This window comes from Paroedura picta, chromosome 2 (genome assembly GCF_049243985.1).
Source record: "Paroedura picta isolate Pp20150507F chromosome 2, Ppicta_v3.0, whole genome shotgun sequence".
Classification (NCBI taxonomy): Eukaryota; Metazoa; Chordata; class Lepidosauria; order Squamata; family Gekkonidae; genus Paroedura; species Paroedura picta.
The window spans coordinates 39,451,355-39,474,958 of record NC_135370.1 but is presented as its reverse complement, the minus strand read 5'-3'; the positions used below and the strand labels follow the sequence as shown (position 1 = coordinate 39,474,958).

At 44.9% G+C, this 23,604-nt stretch overlaps 1 protein-coding gene and 1 long non-coding RNA gene across 5 annotated transcripts in view; one reads left to right on the top strand and one right to left on the bottom strand.

The window, feature by feature from the left end:
- LOC143829274 (sodium channel protein type 1 subunit alpha) overlaps positions 1–23,604 on the bottom strand; it is a 134,337-nt gene that overhangs the window by 96,274 nt on the left and 14,459 nt on the right. The gene's annotated exons all lie outside the window — the stretch shown is intronic.
- Positions 11,566–22,055, top strand: LOC143829275 (uncharacterized). Its single transcript, XR_013228049.1, has 4 exons — positions 11,566–11,642; positions 14,552–14,667; positions 17,832–17,927; positions 21,519–22,055. It is a non-coding gene; the product is annotated as an uncharacterized LOC143829275 (long non-coding RNA).

Genomic DNA, 23,604 nt, shown 5'->3' with positions numbered 1-23,604 from the left:
GCCATAGAGGCCATCTAGTCCAACCCCCTGCTCAACGCAGGATCAGCCCTAAGCATCCTAAAGCATCCAAGAAAAGTGCGTATTTAAAGAAACAAAGACACACACATCTACATATATATAAAAGGTTTATTTTATGAACGATCAACTGCCTTGAGTATTTTTAAGTGGAGGCTGCCGATCAATATTCTAAATGAATAAATAAGATGGCCATTGTTCTCCCATCTCATCTCGCAAGCCTAAACAGTCTTCCTGCTCCACTCAGTACCCCCAAGATATCAGAATTGGAGACAGTTAATAATTCTATTTTAAACCGTCTTATGTTTTTTTTACAGCCAAGTCTAAATAATTTCTTCCCAAAGCGGAAGGGTTTTCTTCACGGAGAACGAATGGGAAGATAAGGAGACCTGGCAGGGCTCATGTTGACATCTAATTAAACACATCAAAATTTACTTCCATGTAAGGGTGGAAGGGATGGTAACTTCATTCCCTTCTCCTTGGGCGGGCGCCTCTCCAGTTGCATTAATCACAGAATCATGGAGTTGGAAGGGGCCATAGAGGCCATCTAGTCCAACCCCCTGCTCAACGCAGGATCCGCCCAAAGCATCCTAAAGCATCCTTAAGAGCTCACTAGAGTGCAAAATATTGTTTGGCATCCACTAGCAATGCAAAAGTATATGAAGTCTTTCCAGGTGTATAACAGAAACTGTACTGCAGGGCATGAGCAAGGAATGCCAGTCCCTAGGTGGGGGCTGGGGATCCCTTGGCATTACAGCTCATCTCCAAGCTAAAGAGATCTGTTCCCTTGGAGAAAATGGCTGCTTTGGAGGGTGGACTCCATGGCAACCTACTCCACTGAAGGAGGTCCTACCCTGCCCCAAATCCCACACACTTCCAAAGTTGACGAGATATTTCCCAACCCAGAGCTGGCAACTCAAGCCTGAACTAATCAGTGATGTAGAAAAATATCAGGCCTTTGGTATTTTCCTGCATGTACTGCTAAAGCCAGTTGAGAGGCAGGAAAGCAGAACAAGAAAGGAGAAAAGGGGAGAAAGGTGATACATAAAACCAGATGTTTACCACCATTTTCAGGTTTTTGTCACGACCAAGTGACAGAAGCCAAGACAGGACTACGCAGATAGGACTTGGTGTGATTTCCCCCTCTCCTCAGGCCCTGGGGTCATCAGCCTTAGGGATGATACCTTTTTTGCTAGCCTTCGTGACCTCCAGACGGTGGCTGGAGAGACCCCAGAATTACAACTGATCCCCAAATTACACCCCCACCCAATGAGCATCATGCTTGGCCAAGGCCAACAGACTGGGATCCCTGGGCCCAAAGAGGTGTGTCTGACCTTAACCTGGGCCAGGACCTTTTCTGCTTGGTAGAGTAAGCTCCCTAGTGAGATCAGGGCCCTTGCCTAAACTCCAGCCATACAGGGGGCCTGCACAATCAAGCTCTTCCCCATAGCTGAAGCTAGTGCACCTGCTGCATGCTGTATCACAGCAGACTGATGGGCCTTCCTGTATATACACCCCCCCCCCCCACATACACACATACACTTCTAGAGCTATTTTCTTACAGCTTCCTATCCGAAGGAGTCTCAAAGCGGCTGACAAAAACTTTCCCTTCCTCTTCCCACAACAGACACCCTCTGAGGGATGTGGGGCTAAGAGAACTGCTCTGTGAGAACAGTTCTAAGAGAGCTGTGACTGGCCCAAGGTCACCCAGCTGGCTGCATGTGGAGGAGCGGGGAATCAATCCTGATTCTCCAGACCAGTGTCTTCTACTCTTAACCACCACACCAAGCTGCCTCTCAAGCAGCAAACTGAGGGTCCCCCTGGGCATCCCCCAACCCTGGAATTGGCCCTACTACACATATTTGGATTTGGGGACACTCTATTGGATCATAGGGCTTTCTCCAGACATTGTTTATTCGTCTTGTGAGCTATTTTTTTTTTCTGAAGCCGTTAAATTCTTTCTGGAAAAATAAAGGCCCTCCTAGCATTTAATTCGATTCTGACACTGAATAGTTAACATGAAGCCACAAGAGCAAACAGGGCTGTTTCTGCCACACCCTTGAGATGGTGCTTTGTTTTGAAAAAGCATCAGATTTATAGAAGGAAAAGCACATTGCCGGGGCATGACTTGACGAAATGCATCAGGTCGACAGCTGTTGAATGGCGATGGATTTTGGCAGCCACGGCATTGATCATCAAGGCAAATATTTTGCATTTGTTTTTTTTATATGATATGTGCATGACTTTAAATGCCAGTTAAATGTTGTTGTGATTACATCTGCCATAAGCATTCTATTAAGTGACACTGAAAAACTATGGCTTAAAGGGCATAGTGGTGCATGTAGGCGCTATATACAATCCTAGGGCTTAGATTGTATAAGGATTGTAAAATGTGAAATGCCTGTGTCAGGAACAACGTTCTTTGCCAAAAATAAACATTACTGGTAACAATTTGCAGATCAATCTTTTAAAGAGTTTGGCAGCATGAGAAATCCTAAATCTTGAAGAAGAGGTCAAGAGGAAAACGATTTTAAGAGGGAATGGAAATGGATTTTATTCTTCCCAGAATGAATATTTGCATATGGTTATGTTTGTTCTTTTCTGCAGCGTTGTGTGTCCTTCTGTTTGGAAAAGAAGGCTTCTAAAGGTCCTTTTCCCCTGCCACGAAGGATGATAATTTGATGTTAAAAAGGAGGGCAGCTTTTTTGGTTGCATGTTAAAAGAGGAGGCACACTGCTAACAGTTTTTTGTTGATTCAAAGTACAAACACAGTGCATTTTGCCTAGGGGAGCTAGCATAGAGTTGTGGCCAAGAGAATGAACTATACTCAGCAGGTCAAATATTATTTCAGCCTCCCACAAATCAACAAGTAGTATTAGTCCAGCCATTCTTCTTCAGTTCCGTGGGGAGGGAACTAAAGGCATACAGCCCACCTTTCAGAGCAGCCATTTTCTCCAGGGGAACCGATCTCTGCGGTCTAGAGATCAATTCCTGGAGCTCTCCAGGCCCCACCTGGAGGCTGGCAAACCCCAATACACTTAATATGAAGGTGGAACCAACAATAAAGGCAAAATTCAATACTACTAAGCCATGTGTTCATATATAGCAGCCTTTCTCAACGTTTTCACCATTGAAACATGCTTCAGGCTTTGAGAAAACCCAGAAGTGGTGCAATCATGCAGAATATGGCTGGGAAGCAGAGCTGTGGTCATGCCCACTTGAGGGCCACTGCCCTCTTGAGGGCCACTCCCCTGCCCACCCCCTCCAGGCCCATCATTAACCATTTTTTTTTGGGGGGGGGAGGAGATCGGCATGACCATATATGGTCATATCACCCAGTCAATGTCTAGCAAGTGTAAAAATATATATATTTAAAATTAACTCCCACCCACTTGGGAAACCCTTCCAGAGTCATCAAAAGGGTGTCACGAAGCCCTGGTTAAGAAAGTCTGATATTCAGAATTACATTTGCGTACTATTGTATCTTTTTGAGTCCTTGGTCTTAGTATTTCAGATACATGTTCATAGGCTATGGCCTATTACGCACACACAGCTTACTGCAAATTATCAGCAAGGGAAAACACCCGTGCATAATAGGCCTGAGTATGTTAGTCTTTATGTACTTTGGCCTAATAATTCAGATGGGATTCTTGAACCCATCAGACCTTGGGGCCTCTCTTAGATGATTGATTTAGTGAGTTGATAGTGTGTGGGGGAGGCATGTTGTTAGTACGTTTGTTGAAAAAGACGGGGGGAACTGTACTAGACAACACCTGGTACCATCAATGTTACCTGACTTACCTGATTGGCAATAACATGAATATGAAGGTATTCTTAGCTAAAAAACATGGAATTGGGGCTGGGGGGGAGAAGTACTCAAAGTAAAAAGGATGATTTAAAAAAATTGTTCGTTGCACATCCATATACTCTTTGGAGGATACTTTTAACAGAGAATTGGCTGAGAAAATAAGAACGGAAGCCATCTAATTGGTAACTTTACTCCAGGACAATATTCACCTCCAGGATTCATAGTGAACTAGAAAGACCTGGGTAGGTAATTCAGTTGTTCATGTTCAGTTGTTCATGCCCCTGTAGATCCCTTTGGTCTGCGGGTGCAAACTTGTTGGTGGTTCCTGGGCCAAGGGAGATGTGTCTGGTGTTGACTAGGGCCAGGGCCTTCTTGGTCCTGGCCTTGACCTGGTGGAATGAACTCCCAGAAGAGCTGAAGGCCCTGCAAGAGCTTTCTTGGTTCCGCAGGGCCTACAAAACAGAGCTCTTCCGCCAGGTATTTGGTTGAGGCAGGAGTGATTTAGATCTATGGGCCCTGCTTGCCATAGCTGTAACATCAAGCCATCTCTCCTCTTATTCCCCCTTGAGGCACAGAAGGCGGCGGGGGTCTGTTGAGTTCGGTTAGTGGGTAGGGGGCAGAAGGATTGGACTTGCTGCCACTGTTGTTGTTCTTAAGGGTTGGGGGTCTTTTATGTTTTATTGTGGGGATGTTTTACTTGTAAACTACCATGAGCTGGCCAGTCCGGGAGTGGTGGGTCATAAATCAAATAATAAATAAATAATTGTACTTTAATGCAGACAAGGAACTTAACTAATAAATTTGTGCTGCTGCCTTTCTTATATTTAGGATCCCCATGTAGGGATGTCAGTCTCTGGGGGTGTGGCCTGGGGATATCTTGGAATTACAGCTCATCTTCAGATTCCAGAGATCAATTCCTCGGGAGAAAATGGATGCTATGAGGGTGGACTGTATGGCATTGTACCCCACTGAGATCCCTATTCCACTCCCAAATCTTCAGGAGTTCCCCAACCTACAGCTGGCAACCCTACGTCACTCAGGGCCAGGGGAGATCTGGCAACCTTTATCTCAAACCCTCTGGATAAAACAGAACAAAAGGTTGAAATGTAACCAGGTCTGTGCCAACAAAAAAGCGCAAAGCTACAGGACAATTCAAAGAATCAATGAATCGCAAGATTTCACGGACAGGAATGAAATACCAGATAATAGGCCAAGAATTCATTATCTTAAAATAATTTGCTTAAAACTATTTATGCAGAGGATTTGTCTTTTTTTCTGGAAGAGTGTTGAGGCTACTCAAAGAATTAAATGCTGATAATAATAGACACAATTTTGGATATGGGCAGGAAAGAAATCTGAGTTTAGTAGACTGGGAGATACAAATTAGGTAAGATCTACATCCCGGCATTGGAAGAAACTGGTGTTGGCTACATTAAGGCTGCATGCACACATTGTACTATTGTTCTGCTACAGCAGTGCCTCTCAAATGGACTCTCCTATCTGGGCATGATGATCCAGTTTCAAACAATTGCCACAGTGCAATGTAGGGCAATACCCAACAGTGTGTGCATGCACCCATTGGTTAGACAAGTCACAAGGAAGTAGATAGTACTCCAAGAACACTGACAGATAATTATTTTTTAAAAGCGGTTGGCCACAACACTATGTACCCTTATGAAAACATAAGAATCTCATTCATTCATTCATTCATTCATTCATTCATTCATTCATTCATTCATTCATTCATTCATTCATTCATTCATTCATTCAATAGATTGCCCCTTACTATGAGGTCTTGAGGTGGTGTACATAGAACCAATGGAGAACGTAAAGGTAGACTGCAACATTTGGAAGGGTAAACAACATAAGAGTCATAACATTAGTACCATTGGGTAGGTACAACAGTGAGGGAACAAACAATTTCTGGGACATTATTGGATGCCAGGAGTTGCCTGGTAAAGGATCCGGTTGTAGGTAGGTCCTCATTGCTGGCCTTCATCTGAAAGTGTGCCGGAACAGCTCCATTTTGCAAGCCCTATGGAATTCTTCAAGTTCCGGTAGGGCCCTGATTTCATTAGGGAGCTCATCCTACCAGGTTGGGGCCATGGATAAAAAAGTTCTGAATCTAGTTGATGCTAGGTGGCCTTCTTCGGGGCCAGTGATCACCAGATTGTTGGAATGGGTAGAGCACGTCATTATTTGGGAGGTATAGGCAAACAGTCTTTGAGGTATGTAGGACCCCGACCGCATGTGGCCTTGAGTGAGTACTATCACCTTAAGCCTATTCTATTGGTAGCCAGTGAAACTGCGGGATGGTCAGGGTAACGTGGGCTCTCGATGGGGATTGGGTGGGGATGCAAGCAGCTGCATTTTGTACCAGTCATAGCTTCCGGAGCAGGGACAAGGGAAGGCCTGCACAGATTGAGTTGCAGTTATTCAGTCTAGGGATGACTGTTGCATGGATCATTGTGCAGAAGTAGTTTAGCTTGGCAGAGATGGGAAAATGCCAGCCGTGCTACTCTCGTGATTTAAGCCTCCATGGTTAGGGAAGTGCCAAGGATCATGCCCAGGTTCCTGACCCATTGTGCTGTTTTGAGTAGTACAAGTTCAGGCTGGGGAATCGCGCTTCCAGATCTGGTCCTTTCCCACCTATCTAAAGGACCTCCGTCTTCGAGAGGTTAAGCTTCATGCGACTATGCTGGAACCATTCCGCTACAGCCCCCAGGCATCTGCCTAAGGACTGCGGGGGGTTATCGGGGGTTATCTCTCCAGAGTGCAATTGGAATGGATTCATACTGACAGTAGGAAAGCTGAAATAAGGACTTCTAGCCTCTGCTTCGTCTGCATTAGTGCAGAAAGAGGCTCTGAGCAATTACTGCTATAATACTTTTTTTGTAGCATGGTTAGAGCATTGGTCTGGATCTGGGAGACCCAGATTCAAATCCCCATTCAGCTAAGGAAGCTCGCTGGGGGGTAAGCTGCCCATCCGTCCCGAAAACCGCGGGACACTAACGCTTTCCTAGTCTTCATCCCGGGTCACGACTGGGTCCTCAAATGTCCCACCAGCCGGAGCCCCCCCTGCCTCCCCCTGCCCGCTGGACAGCAGAATGACCGGCAGCGGTGCTCTGCCCTGGCTGGCCTGCTCAGGCACGCCAGGCAGAGGCCCGCCCTCGGCCCCCACCTGGCCTGTGCCGACCTCGCGCTCGCTTGTGGCGGTTCACAAAAAGAATAAAACAATATATAGCAAATCACAAAGCAAGGTATAATGTCATACAGTTAGGGATGCCAGACTCCAGATGGGAACTGGGGATCCCCTGGAATTACAACTGGTCTCTAGGCGACAGAGATCAATTCTCCTGAAGAAAATGGCTGCTTTGGAGGGTAGACTCTACAGCATTGTCCCCCACTGTGGTTCCTGTCCTGCTCACACACACACGGTTCTATCCTGTAATCTCCAGGAGTTTCCCAAACTGGGTCTGGGCACCCTACCCGCCCATCCTCTACCAGTGGCCAGGGGAACCTGTCAATTCTACAGACTGTCCACCCTCCAAAGCAGCCATTTTCTCCACAAGGACTCACGTATGGAGACCAGTTGCAATCCCAGGAGATCTCTAGTTGCTCCCTGGAGATTGGAAATCAAACTTTTCTTCTTTGGTCCTAAACCTCAGCTATACCTCAGCCTTCCTTCAAAAAGCTTGGAGTGGCACATATGGGTGACGGTAACCTATTCCCCAACTCCATAATTACTGTGTGAGACAGATGAGGCAGAAAGTGTGAGTTGACTGTACAACTTCAATAAGCGTTGTTCTAGTCTTCCCAGTCCAAGTCCAAAACGCTAATCACTACACCCCACATACGTGTCTCAATTATCTGTGGCACATGGATGCCTCAAAGAGGAAACATTGTTTACATTATCCCTTGAGCCTCTGGGGAGGGCGGTATATAAATCTAATAAATAAAAATTGAAAACAAGCAAATGGCACCTTATCATCCTGTCTTTAAAATAATGTCCAGGGTTGTGAATATAACATTTGGGGAATGAGATTTTGGTGGGTCCCATCCTCTGCAGTTAAATTACATGTGTTTTATTACTTACAGGCTAAATTATTTATTTTTTATTCTTTAATTTATATACCTCCGCGGGTTTTTTTATAGCGGCGGTATATAAATTAAAGAATAAAAAATAAATAATAATAATAATTTTTAAAAAGATTTGCGGCAGTTTACAAGAAAATGGTAAAAACACAAAAAATCCCCCACACATTAAAGATGGCTATTAGTTGGATTATATTATATTCAAATTACACAATTTCAGTGTAAATTATTCGGTTTGAGACCCATTCCATGGACTGTGGTACACATAAACTTATGCTTCCGTAAATGTTTCAAGGCACCACAAGACTCCTGTTGGTTTAAATGAGGGTTAATGTACATCATGGTGATGTCTGAATTTGAAAGTGGCAAACTCAGCTATGAGACCCAGCAAAGCAAAATGAATATTAAAAAAACTGGGACAGAAGTGCCCGTGTTTACAGAAATCCCAACACATTTTCAACTCAAAACTGTAAAACTGCCCATCGGTGTCGTGGTCTTTATGCTGAGTTTTCATGGCTGTCAAGTACTGTCTAGCACAGTTGTCCTTCTGTTTAGTTATGGTGTCCAATTCAAAGTGACAGATGTGAAGAACTGTAACAAAGCAACCTGTTCCATGATTGGCACAGTCATTAGGTTCTAGCTAGTAAAAAATTCCAGAAACGGGGTAGGTGGAAAATCTGTATCCTGAACTCAAATGTTGTTCTTTCATAGAATCATAGAGCTGGAAGGGACCTCCAGGGTAATCTAGTCCAACCTCCTGAATAATGCAGGAAATCCATAACTACCTGCCCACCCACAGTGACCCTAATTCCATGCCCAGATGAGGCCCCCGTTAAAATTCCTGGTGATTTTGAAGGAAGAATCTGGTGAGGATGGAGCTTGGGGAGGGGAGGGACTTTAGCAAGGTATAGTGCCATACAGTTAGCGATGCCAGCCTCCAGGTGGGACCAGGGGAATTCTGGAATCTGCACATTACAGAGGTCAGTTCCCTTGGAGAAAACAGATACTTTGTAGGGTTGATTTTATGGCACTGCGCTCCTTGAGATTCCTATTCTCCCTAGGCTCCATCCCAAATCTCCAAGAATTTCCCAACCTGAAACTGCTAACCCTTCCCTTCCATCCCCTTCTGGAGATGGGAGGCTGCCAACCCTACTGCCACAAGAGTCTCTGAGACACTCTAGGACAGTGGTCCCCAACCAACGGGCCACAGCTCCCTCTCCCAGCCCCCCCAGCGAGAAACTTGCCAGGCCCCGAGCCAATCGGCTGCCAAAGCGGCCGATTAGCTTGCGGCCTGGCAAGCTTCTTTCTGCAGGGGGGGGGGTCAGTGCAAGCGCGCATGTGTGGCAGTTTCGCGCATGCGGCTCCACCAGGAGCGCAAACGCGCACGCACGGCAGTTCCGCACATGCGTGTTTGCGGCCCCACCGGGCGCAAACACGCATGTGTGGACCTGCCGTGCATGCACGTTTGCGCAGGGGCTGCCGCACATGTGCGGCGCCCGGATCGCCCTCCCCCCCACCGATCTGCAACCCCAAAAAGGTTGCGGACCACTGCTCTAGGAGATAAAGTGTGCATGGGATAGTCTACGGGGAATGGAGAGAGATATAATTTACTCTGATAAATGCAAGGTACAGTTCCTTCTCTCCAATCAGGATCCAGATACAATTGATAGTGGCTAAATTTTTACAAATGGCAATTAAGCTACGTGAAATTAAGCTACGTGAACCTAATTGATTGTATTCTGACTTGTCTTATTTTTATGTCAATAAAGGTTGTTGTTGAGAGTGATATAAGGCATACATAATTAGTGTAGGTGAAGTTTGCTGTGCACATCACCCATAAATCATATTTCTGGGGTAGCTTAATTAGACTCCACAAGCAGACAGTAAAATTGTTTTGGAACTCCAGTTATTTCTATCATTTACACATGACCAATCTTGGAGAGTGCAAGGGACATTTAAATAAATCTCCATTCTATCACTCAGAAGAAGAAACAAGTAGACACACCCCATAAAAAGAAAGAAGATGAGAGAGAGCAACAAAACAGGCCAGCGGTAGATCTTACTCAAACATATTTTGATTACTAAGAAGACCAAGGAAATGATTAACTGGGCCATTCTAAGCACAGTTACACCCTTCTAAACCCACTGACTTCAACTCAGTTTAGGAGGGCACGGCAACCATGCAGTCTTCTGCAGAGTTACTTTGGTCTAAACCCAGCAAAATCAATGAGATTAAAGGTAAAGGTGTGCAAGGACCAGTCATGGCTGACCCTTGGGGTGACACCCTCTAGCGTTTTCATGGCAGACTCAATGCAGGGTGGTTTTGCCAGTGCCTTCCCCAGTCATTACCGTTTTACCCCCCAGCAAGAGCAAACTGGATGAGATTAGCCTGCAATAATAGCCCAGGCTGGCCTAATCTTGTCACATCTTGGAAGCTAAGCAGCATTTTCCCTGATCAGTATTCGGATGGGAAGACCTCCAAAGAACACCAGGGTTATAATGGTGAGGCAGACAATGGCAAATCACTCCTGAATGTCTCTGGTCTTGAAAACCCTTTGAGATCCCCATAAGTCAGCTGTAACAGTAAAAAACAGTAAAAAACAGCAACCAAAGATTTTGCAGAGAATTACACGGTAAAGGAGGAAGATACTCCTGATCTCAGTAACACTGAGCAGGGAATTCTTACATCCTCCTTGCAAAACCTTTTACAACTGCTCACATAGCCTGTGTGAATGAGCTTGTAGGAGATGCCCTTTTAACCAAGGGGTAGAACATCTAAATGAAAGAAAAACCAGCTTCATATGAACGTGTATTAAGGCTGTATTTGGCAAATGTTCTGGGAGTAATTAAAAACACTGCTTTCTTCTACCTAATCCAGATTGGGGGAGGGGGGATAGCGGGACCTCTGACTACCATGAGGTGCTCTGGACTTTGGTTATGGGGAGTGAATACGCCCCATTGTGGTATTGTTATAAAATTCTTCTAGGCCAAGATCACCCACACAGGGCCATCTTGCGCTCCTTGAACCATTCAGAATATCCCGAAAAGTTACAAAACTGAGGGTCATATCACAAGGAATGTTCAAGATCCATCACTACAAACCAGGGCTGCCGGGGTTGCAAAATACCTGGAGCCGGGAGGGGGCAGGATTTTGGGGTGAGGAGGGACCTCAGAGGAGGATAATGCTATGGAGCCCACCCTCCCAAGCAGCCATTTTCTCCAAGGGAACTGTAGTCTGGAGATGAGCTATAATTCCAGGGGATCCCCAGGTCCCACCTGGAGACTAGTATCACTTTTACCTTTTTAATTTATCAGGCCTATACAGCTGTTCTGAAGAGGGAAACGACATGGGGAGTAGAGTACTTAAATCTTTCCTTCTAAACCTTGTTCATTATTTAAATTGCCCTCTTAGACCGTTTATGCACTGGGAACTTCACTGCCCCAGCACCAGTGCAGGAGCAGAAATCGGGGGCGGATGAGGTGAACTGGGACAAATGCTCCCCCGTGTGGGTGCAGGAAGAGGCGGGGCAACCTGCCACGACTAAAACTCCAGCATGCAGCCTGGCATGAGACCTCCAGTGCGTAAATGGTCTTTGAGATGAAGCAGGGGCATGACAGTAACAGGACATTTTTCACTTGCTCTCTAGCCCGTTTTGTGTGAAGAAAATATCGTCGGCATCCCAAGTTTCATAGGTGATTATGCTCTTTCCACAAAGAAAACACAGTAAGTACTAACATTACTATTTTCAGAGATGTGCAAGCCTGACATTTACTTTTAAAAAAATGATGTTATTGTGTTCTCTAGTGCAGTGGTCCCCAACCTGCGGGCCGCGGCCCGGCGCCGGGCCGCAAAGGCCATGGCGCCGGGCCGCGGCTCCCTCTCCCCGCCCCCCCCCCCCGCAGTAAAAAACTTCCCCGGCCGCAAGGTTGCGGCCCGGGAAGCTACTTACTGCGGGAGGGCGGGGAGAAGGAATCAGGGCCGGGCCGCGCCCGTGCAGGCCGCGCCCTCTCGGCCCGATCCACGGGCGCGGCCCGCGGGTGTGGCCCGATCCGCGGGCGCGGCCGGGCGCGGCTCGCGGGTGCGGCCGGCGGGCGCGGCTCGCGGGTGCGGCCGGCGGGCGCGGCCGGGCGCGGCCGGCGGGCGCGGCCCGAAGCGTGGGCGTGGCCCGCGCGGGCGCGGTCCCTGCGGGCGCGGCCCGATGCCCTGCCGGTCCCCAGCCTAAAAAAGGTTGGGGACCACTGCTCTAGTGCAATAATTATAACTAATGTGAATTAAATCATGACCTTCAGGCATAACTGGGGAAAGTTGTTAATTCTTTCTGCCATATTGCTGATAATGTTAAAGTTCTATTAGGGCAGCATGCGAGCCAGAAAAGAATGTCTTTGACAGACACATTTTCCAACCAGTAGAATGTACTGTGATCTACCCACCAAAGAAGATTTTATTGACAGCCTTCTGTACAAAGTGTTCCTACCAGAGATGTAAAATTTCTGGAAATGTTGAAACCATGAAAAACAACAATACATGTTTGTGGGTTTTGTGGGAAATATGGGGAAAGCTGAATTCTATGCAACTTACTGTCCTGTCAAACCTAAATTAAACTTGCTGCTTTAAAGAGATAAAATGGATACTTTACAACTTAATTAGCATATACGATTTCAATACTTGACATATTTATCAAACTTAGTTTTGTGCAATCAAAACTGCAAGTATGCTGAATAATTGAGAGAAAAGTGCAAGCATGCCCTGCATGTTCCCCTCCTGAAGATTTGGTAACCTTCTAGGTGCAGAAATACATCTTGGATTTAAGTCTACAGCATTCCCTCCTTGTCTTTAAAAGCATTGCACTCATTCTAAAAAAGAAAATATTTCATAGGGTTTAAAAAAATATTCCCCCAAATTTCCAATTTTTTCATTGGAAAATGGGGGAGATCAGCTTATCCCCCCCCACACACACACAAAAAAAAGAGCACTATGCTCTTCCACCGCCAACTGGCTAGTAATTCCTGGCCCCAAAGAAGTACCTCGGACCTCAACAATGGCCAGAGCCTTCTCTGTACTGGCCCCCACTTGGTGGAATGAGCTCCCTGAAGGGCCCTGAGTGAACTCCCAGAATTCTGCAGGGCCTGCACAAGGGTTCTCCTCCATCAAGCATTCGACTGAGGTTAACCCGACCTAAAAACATTTGGCAATCCCCTTCAAATCATACCCTCCATAATCTGAATGATTCTGATCTCCCTATGGGCTCTGTTAAAGTTGTTATATTGAAAATTGTTCACTGAATTAATTATGGTAATCTGTTAAACTTACATTTATTGTTAAATTTATATTTACTGTTAGAATTGTTACTAGTATGTTGTGTTGTGACTGTTATTTAATATATGATCTATGTATCCCATGATGTTCCATGTAAACCGCCCTGGGCCGTATAGGAGGGCGGTATAAAAATCTAAGAAAATAAACAAACAAATAAATAAAAAGGAGATCCCCACCACTTTTTCTAGTTTCCTTCCCTGGGTCTTCACATCTCTAGTTCCTACCACCATCTTGCTAGCCAAAATAGAGTAGCGTTGCCCATATTTCTGAGGACATTCTCTGAGAGACCAGGTTTATGGACTCTTCTGTTACTGTGCGATTTAACTGTGTAGGCCCGAATGCGCATCTCGTGGTTCTCAAAATACCCGCTCGGCCTACTTGGTTGCTTTTAGCTAAGTATTTCCTCTCTTCTCGCTTTTCTGAATAGTTACATCACTGGTTAGGGGCATATTTTATTAATATTTGAATTCCTAACCTCAACACTTAATATTTAAACCAAATACTCAAATATTTAAACCAAATATTTAAACCAAATATTTAAACCAAGTTAGCATTATCTAAATATGCAAATCAGACTAAAGCATTTTAATAGTGCTTTAAATATTAGCAAGGTTCTCTAGCTTTCTGGATACAAAGATTAGTTTGTGCAAATGGAAGGCGATTCTATTAATTGAATGGGACTTTCTATCTGTCCCTCCCAACATAGCCTACTGAGCTTTTCAAAATCTTGCTCTTGGGACTTGGGCCTCCCCCACGCATGGCATAAGAGGCCAACTAAGGGTCTGGCCATTGTTGTTCTTCTTCCACTGATGGAAACTGACCTTGGATCTTTGGAAACTGACCTTGTAGGTTATGGCATCACCACTAAGCCTATTTGTGAGCAAAATGTCCAAAGTGTCCTCTGGTTATTTGACCTGCTGCCTGCTATTCCCTAGGATACAAAAAGTGTATATGCCCATTCTTCACATCAATCCCTCTTTCCATTTCAAGTTTATGTAAAATACAAAACAACCCCCCTAAAATTATTTGAAAAACAGGAGCAGAACAAACAATACAGAAGAAGCAAGTGTATGAAAATATTCCAGTTGTAAAATCTGAAGGTGGGGATAGACGTGGAGGGGAGACAGAGAATGGGCAACTCAAAACACTTTCATTAAATGTCCATCAAGCATACTAGACTATCACAAATGGATATGTCAGCATGGTCATAGGCAGAGATCCCAAACCAAACTGTGGGCTATGTGCTTGTAAATGCACATATTTTCTTGCTGAAAAGAATAATCACATCCAAACATTTAAATGTTTTCTCCAATTAGCTCTGGGACACCAGCATCCATGGATGTATGGGATATGTGCTTACAATTTCCCCACACCAGCTGTCGTCATGGGTCCTCTGTCAACCACAGGCTGTTTTATTATGCCGAAGAACAAGGTAAGACTGTGACAACATCTATCAGCTTTGCATTCCTAATGGGAAATTATCACATTTTTATCCTACCCTGACTTTTCCCCATCTACTTTTACCCTCACAATAGTCCTATGAGGTAAATTAAGAGAAGTAAATAGTCCAGGATTACCCAGTAAGCTTTGAGGAGGATGATAGGTGAGCTTGGATCTACCCAGCCCCACGTTTGATATTCTAACCCAGCCTTCTTCAACCTTTTGACCATGAAGGGCCCCTGAACTAATTTTCAGGCTTCAGGCTTCTAGAATCCCTGCTCTAACCATTATACTGTACGGGCTTGAATAGAATGTTCCAATTTTAACTTTAAACCAACCAACAATTAAACAGGACAGCTAGGCAGCACTTCTAGATATGGAGAAGAGCCCTCGTTTCATTAATTAAATCAATTAATTAGCAAGCCATCTCTCCACTTAAAAAGAAAACAGAACTCCGGTACCACAGACACAACAAAAATTAATCTGTCACTTGCTTCTATAGCAACCAGGTCCTAAAAAGAGCAGTTAAATCATCTTAAAAGACCAATTAAAACAATCACCATTTTAATTGCAAGCCGTATAGACAGTAAGATAAAGCTCATAAGGTGAAGATGAATGTGATAAAATATGATAATGCTTCATATTCCTGAAGTGGGCTCCAGACCACAAAACATAATTTAAGATGCTACAAGATTTATTTGTATTTTAAGAGCCTGGTGAGATACGTCAAGAAGGCGTATGAAAAAGTAGTGTGAAAGGTTATTGTAATTTAAGCAGTAGCCAAGGCACCAATCCCCTCCTTTGCCCAGTCATTCCAGGAGGACTCCTCTGAGCAGCTGTCCTAACAGGAAGTTAAAAACACGGGCAAAGGAAACAGCAAAGAAAGAAGGGGGGGGGAAAGAAGACTGGGGCACACACACCATCAGTGACATGTCCATACATCCATAGGGCCCAATATCCTATTCATATTCCTATCATTCTGTTGCATGGCCAAAGACAGGCTACAACAGAACCAATAGGACTGAATGGAAGAGGAGAAATTAAGGCAAAGCAGAAAGAGGTGACAATCTGATGAGGCAGTCTAGAAGAAATTAGCAAGCCTAACAACCCTTGGTTTTCTTGGTGGTCTTCTATTCAAATACTAACCATGCCTGACCCTGCGTAGCTTCTAAGACCTAACAAGATTAGACTAGCCTGGGTTATCTATCCTGGCCAGGGTGAAGCAGAGTTACTCTGGCCAATTTAGTTCAATGTATGTAGACTAGTAACTCCACACTGGATGGCTGCATTTCCAGAGTTCCATTGTTGGATAAGAATGTCACTAATTATTAATATAAAAATCACGAGTTTTTGGAAGTATGTTTAGATTTCTCTTTTGTGGCTTTCCTAGTTAGGGCGACTCCTTGTTTCTCAAAAATATAGAATATATATCCTCTTAAGGAACATAATGCTATGTGGATTATACTCCAGAGCTAACGATAAACGGATTTCACCCTGTGTCTTTTTATCCTCCTTAGCCAGGTTTTTTAGCATTATCGTTCTTTTGGGAACATGTCAGAAAACTGCAGAAAACAATTATTAAGAAATCCACTAGTTTTTAAGTTCATGATTATGACAGTTTGGGTCTTCATACAGCCATGCAACAGATGCTTCAGAACGCTAAAGATACATTTAGGAAGTAAAACAAAGTGTTTTCACTTAAACATTAATCGATATAATTTTCCACACACTTTTAAATGCTGTATATTTTATTTGATTCTTGCTTGAGTAGTAGTATTCGTTGGCCTCAGGGCACTGCAGTTTTCTATTCTGCCTGCTGTATCCCCGGCTCTGTTAACTGTGCATTGCTCTTAAAGCTTTAGGTCACACTTTCTTCCAGGGCTTTCTTGACAGCCCTGGAAGGGTTTCCTAAATGAGTTGGAGTTAATTAAATTTTTACATATTTTTTAAAAGTGTAAAACATGTATCAGATGATATGACCATATATGGTCATGTCAACACCCCCACCCAAAATGGCCAATGATGGGCTTGGAGGGGATGGGAAGGGGAGCGGCCCTGGCTTGGTGTGTACACAGTTATGCTTCCCAACCATATTCTGCACGGTTGTGGCCCTTCTGGGGTTTCTCAAAGCCTGAAGAATGTGTCAGAGGTTTCTCAATGGTAAAAAAGTTGAGAAAGGCCGTTTTAGGCTACATGCTTCCCCATCTATGCCCATTAAATAGCCTGCTGGCTGTCGAAATAAACCAGAATCTTGTGGCATCTTAAAGACCAATAACATCTTATTCTGACATGACCTTTTGTGGACTACAACGCATGTCTTCAGGGCCTATGGCTGTAACCTTGCTACAGTATCTGAACCATTTATGAAAGCTGACGATGGAATAAAACAAGCTCATCTTTGAGGAGTCACAAGATTCCCGCTTATTTTTGCTTCAACAAATGGGAATTGATCCTATGGAAAGGGTAGCTGTGCTTATCTTTATAAACTACTTGACTAACTTTGACTCATGAATTTGTCATATTTATTAGTAAGTGGCTTGATTTTATTTTTGTCCGCAATTTTTGCATTTTGAGTAATTCAGTATATAAAGTTAGCAAAGGCAGTCTGCATTACCTGCCGATTGTGATTTTACGAGGAGCAGTTAAGTGGCTATATGTACATTTTAGGGACTTATGATTTATATATATCTGAAACAACAGTTTTCAATAAATAAATAGTAAGTTGCTAAAATGTACTTTCATTTTGTTTATTGAGAACTATTCTTTCAGGTAGGAATTTGGAGACAACTCGTAAAGACTTGCACCCAAGATTAGGAAAACATTAACAGGCCATACTGCTGAATCCGAAGTGTCCTATTATTGGTTTTATATTCTACACATTATATTACTATATGGCCCATATAGTGGATATGGCCCATAGTCTGACAGCCTGATCCATATTTTAATTGGTTGGGATCCTAGCTATCATTCATAGAATTTCATTTGCTGAGGAGGGCTTTTCAGTAGCCACCTGTGCCAGCTCAGAAGGCCCCCAAGGCTAAACAGGACTGAAACCAGGAGAAAAAGGCCGTACATGGGGGGGAAACCACTTGGCTGTCTTCTCTTATAACCATTATTTGTATATCGAAAACATTTATAAGCCCCTCTTTTTCCCAGGCAACAGGGATACAGTTATACCTTAACTACAAGATACAGAGAATGAAAATGAATGTTGGAAGTCTACAAGGGGAGGCCAACCAAGTGAGGCAGCAGGTAGGCCAAGAAGGTCTTATTACACGTACAACAATTTTAATGGCTTTATTTTTTTATCTTGTGTTTTTAAATTGTAAGCTGCCTTGAGCGAGGCTCTGAAGAGGCAGCATATAAATATTCTAAATAAACAGATACTATTTAGAGACTTGGGAAGATGAGATGTAGATGGGGGCGGGGCAACTTAGCTTTCTTCCATTGAGAAGAAATGGGGCAACTTAGTTTTCTTCCATTCTTATTGTTACTGAGGATTCTGAAGCAGAAAAAGTTTGGAAATGAAGGGATGAGCTAAAATATTATAGGTCTACTCTGTGGTAAACACACTATGAAATAAGTAAGTAAAAAAGTAAGAGTGTTGTCCTAAGAATGCTTTGCTGGAAGTAGACACCACTGAACAGGCCCAAGTACGATACTGAGTAGATCTGTTTAAGATTGCTCTCCAGCAGTGCAATCTTAAGAGCCCTTTCCTGGGAGTAAGGCCCAGTGAATTGACCAAAGTAAGCTTCTGGGTAGACCTGCTAAGTAAGTACATAGTAGGCACAGAATGTAGAAACAGCCATGAAATTAATGAACAGGCTAAATTGGCTCTAGAAGTAAAGATTATGAACCAAGAAAATGATTTTCAAGTAAATGATTTTAAAAAGTTAAATGAAATTACTGAGGGCAGTTTTTTTGGGCCAGGGCTGTCCTAAGTTATTTTCTAATCTGGAGAACTGGTTTTGATTCTCCACTCCTCCACATGCAGGCGATTGGGTGACCTTGGGCCACTCAAAGTTCTCTCAGAATTCTCTCACCCTCACCTACCTCACAGGGTGTCTGTTGTGGGGAGAGGAAGGGTAGGTAGGCCACTTTGAGACTCCTTCGGGTACTAAAAAGTAGGTACAACCCCCCCCCCCCACACACCATTCCTAAGAAAGAGATGGGATGAAATACAACTGGTATTAACAACTAGATAATGGTAGATGAATCACCAGTAACCAACTGTGGCTTTCAAAATTCCTTTGTTTGTTCTTAAATAAAATGCCTTTATTTCTACATGAATATAGGTTTGCTGCTGGACTCATTTGTTTTACAAAAACACCTTTAAAGTTAGTTAAATTCCAGCACAGGTATCTTATCTTTCAGTTATTGAACTAACCCATCATTCTTCTGAGAATACATTTTGAAATCAAATCAAAATACCTGAACTGTCAACTCACATTGCTAGATTGTGAGGTAACCCAGAAAGTCTAGAGCAGGGGTAGCCAACCTGTGGTCCTCCAGATGTCCATGGACTACAATTCCCATGAGCCCCTGCCAGCAAATGCTGGCAGGGGCTCATAGGAACTGTAGTCCATGGACATCTGGAGGACCACAGGTTGACTTCCCCTGGTCTAGAGGGATGACTCTGCCTGACTCAGCAGGACTATGTCTTCACATAGGTGCCTCTCCATTATGAAACCAGGATCCCATCAATATGCTTGTTTTATCATAATCCTATCAAATTGAGATCTTGCCTCAAATCCAAAGCACGTTTTAAAAAACGCCTTCAACCCTGTCTGTAGCCTCTATTCTGTAGCCAAAAGTGCAATAACGATTGCCCAACAGCACCCCGTTCAGCACCAGGGACAAGATCAAACATAAAGCTTTCCTTGAACGACATGGTATTCTTGGCCTTCCAAATAGTGACTGGGATCCAGAAATAATGTCCACCAACGGGAGGAGTTTCCATCAGTGGAATGGGAACTTCTTGACTTTCCCTGCTCTACTGCAGCCCCAAATATCCCCCAAAATCCTGCTCCCAGAGGATGGAGGCCTCCCCCACCACACCTGAGAACAGCATGAGGAAGGATTCCGCAAAAAGCACTCTCTGCTTCTGTTAGTGACAATCTAATATTGGGTTCAACCCAACATTCCTATACATTTTTCATTTATGTCTATCCACTTGATCTGTCAGTATATTCAGGGCTGGTTGCAGTTTCTGGAGGGTTCTAGGAAAAGAGTCCCCAGATACCCCCTCCTCTCCTCAGCCCTCTGCCAGGCCTTCACTGGCACCTTCCTAACCCCCCCCCACCTGCTTCCCTAAGTGTCCTTCCTCTACTTCCAAGCCCACCCGGTGGCCTTCCTCTGATAGCACCAGGCAGCATGTGGCTGGGGATTGTCACCACTGTTGCTGCTCAAAATGTCACCACTGTGTGTACCACCTGCATGCCCTTCTCCAAAGATAATTAATGGTGCATGTGGAATAAGAACACAAGAAGAACCCAGCTGGATCAATATAATGGTCCATCTAGTCCAGCATCCTGTCTCACACAGTGGCCAACAGTTCCTCTGGATGGCCAACAACAGAGCAAGCAGTCTGAGGCCTTCCCCTGATGTCGCTTCCTGGCTCAGGGATGCAGAAGGTTAGTGTCTCTGAATGAGGAGGTTCCTCTCAGTCACAATGGTGAGTAACCATTGATAGACTTGTCTTCCATGAATCTATCCAATTCCCCTTTAAAGCTATTCACTTCAAGGTAAGCTGGTGCCAACCTTCAGTCTAGCCTATCTGTTTATTTTGGATAAACCAGTGGATAGTGGCTTAATTGATAGTGCCCAATAGGTTCAAAAAGAGCCTCTTGTGGCGCAGAGTGGTAAGGCAGCAGATATGCAGTCTCTGCCCATGAGGCTGGGAGTTCGATCCCAGCAGCCGGCTCAAGGTTGACTCAGCCTTCCATCCTTCCAAGGTCGGTAAAATGAGTACCCAGCTTGCTGGGGGGTAAACGGTAATGACTGGGGAAGGCACTGGCAAACCACCCCGTATTGAGTCTGCATGAAAACGCTAGAGGGCGTCACCCCAAAGGTCAGACATGACTCGGTGCTTGCACAGGGGATACCTTTACCTTTACCTAATAGGTTCAAAACACCTCTTTCTGCCGGTCTGAAGACTTAGCTGCAAGACTTTGAGCTAGTGCATGTGTTAATTCATCCTGTGAGGCTGCTTGCGTCCTTACGTCCCCCAAAGGAGTTTAAGATCAAGTGAGCAGAACCTGCTCAAGATCCCCAGCCCCAAGGATATTAAACTGGCCTTGACCAGGGCCCTTTTACCCCAGGCCCCTACTTGGTGGAACGCTCTCCCTGGAGAGATCAGTGCCCTGTGGGACTTAGGACAGTTCCGCAAGGCTTGTAAAACAGAGCAGTTCCGCCAGGCCTAGGGATCAGGCCAGAAATGCCACCAAGATTCTGGCCTCCATGCCCAAAACATCAGCCAGACTTATTGACCGCCGTTCTCAGGCCAGCTGACTTGCAGCGGTTCACAAGATTATCAAACCACAATAAAACCACAAACAAATCAATAAAAAAAAAACCCTCCCCCAGTAACCCCCTTCAGCTCCACCACGTAGAGGCACTTTTGAACTAATCTGGTTGTAGAATATCTTATTATGGCTATTATTGTTATTTTATTGGTTTTAGATGTGTTGTTGTTACGCACCCTGAGCCTTTGGGGAAGGGCGGGTTCGAAAGAAAATGACAGGAGCAGCAGTATTAGGATAATTAGTATTATATCCTTGTGGCAATGAGTTTCTGTGAAGCCACCCTCTACATCTTGCTGTCGTGTTTCGTGTCTTCTATTAGGGGGAAACGTAGGAGCACCCTGAGTGTCTTCAGGATCCACGGATGCCTTCAGGAACATCTGGCATCGTCAAGGAAACGCGCCTTCCCATTGATAACACCCACACGGCCAGCAGAGCTAAGCATTATGCAGGGCGAGGAGATTCGCCACACGGAAATAGATTTCCACAGGGACGAGGAAGGCCAGCTCTTGCTGGGACGCACAGGAAGTTCTGCATCAGCACAGTGGAAGAATAGGCGGGAGAGGAGTCAGCTTACAGGCTCGGAATTAAAACTGATGCAACATCCCGACATGCCAGCCCTGTGCATTCGTGCCGCAAGGGAAAACCATCGCTTCATCTGAAGGACCACACCGGTTTAAAAAAACGGCACCAAACTTTATAGCGTTGCGGGTTTTGTCCATTTTGTTTTGCATAATGCTCCCCCACCAAACGGCCCACGTCTAGAATTTGTGCATTCGAAAACAGCCCCCGTCTTCCAGAGGGGAGGGGTTAAGAGGCATCTGATAGTTCCACAAGGCCGACATCCCGCTTGTGGAAATCTGTGTGATCGGACATCCGTCTGCAACCGTGACCTTTTGCCTGCCCACCCACCCCCAACACGCTCCAATGAAACGTCCTGGATATCAAATGCTGCAGCAAGACGCTCTTGGTTGTCAAAGGGATGGGGGCGGTGGGAACCCAAACTAATCTGAGTGTCGAAAAGCACCAATATCGGTCCAGAAATGGCAGGCAAGCCCATAAAAAAAGGAAAGGAGGATACCAAACAGATCGGTCAGCTGACTATTTTCCTTGCATGCGATTAGGTTCATGAACAGAGTTGGGTCTGCAGTCCCAGCTCCAGAAACATCCTTCACGTTAACTAAAGGTTCACTTATTTCTGCATATTTTTTAAATAGTCCCGTCCCCCAGGAGGAAAACAAAAGAAGCAACAAACAAGCCTTGGAAAGGCGTCAAGGCCTGTGAAACAGCTTCCGTTTGGATTGGACAGGGAGAAGCTATTCACCCCTGCAGTGCTCGGCTCTGGCAGCAACACCACTGCGTTGATGCGCGACTTCCAAACCTGTCTCCAGAACAGCCTTCCCACCAATATGACCTCCAAAAGAAGCAGAGAATGCTCCTAAATGACAATCAGGAACGTGGGGGGGGGTGAAGGGGGGGAGGGTGTTTGATAAATGTCGGCAAATAGCCAAAGGAATTGGCTCCTGCCCAGAGAAAGTGGGGCGAGAAAATGCCGGGCTGCAAAACCCAACCAGATTTCAGACTCCACAAGATTTCAGCAAATCCCCCCAGCTGCATTCCCTTTGCTACATCGTGCATCAGCACATCCTATCTGAGCATTCCGACAAGGAACGAATTGAAGGAAAGCAATCAAACAAACCCACAGAGGCTCTCTCAAGAAAAGAGTCCGCTGCCTTACCTGGTAATTAGCGAGCATTATAAGCGCATCCCGTGAAAGAAAAGGATCCCGGAACGACAGCCCTGAGATGAAATGCCATCTAACCCAGCTCTTCAGACGGCCAGTTCTGAAAATTTCCCCAAGTATTCAAAACTGCTGCATTTTCAATGGGGGAGGGGGGTGGAAAGCGAGAGGGAGGGAGGGAGGGAGGAAGGGAAGGAGGGAGAGACCTCTGCAGTATCCTTTCTGCTACAGCCTCGGTTTCCTGTTCAAAGGCTCACTCTATGGTACCTAATACAAATCAGCAAATAGCTTTGGGTGGGGGGGGGGAAGTGGCAGGAGTGGTGGGGGGGGGGAGAGAGAAAACATCATTTTAACCAGAGAGCTCCATCTTCTGGCCAACTGGATGAACCACAGTCATCAAGCTGGTTTTTAAAAATGCAATAATTAATTTATTCAAAGGGTTCTTCAAGCAGAACAGCCTTTTTACCGAGTCTATGAATAGCCACTGCAGGCCACAGTCCAGAGGCGCGCCAAAAGTGAAAAGAGGTGATTTGGAAAGGCTAACGTTTCCAGAATCTCTACATGTGCCTTTTCAATCATTCTCCCCCCCCTTCCATTTTTGAATAATGGGATATAATTTGTGTTTTTCACTGCCTAAAGACTAATGACACACAACCCCCCACCCCTT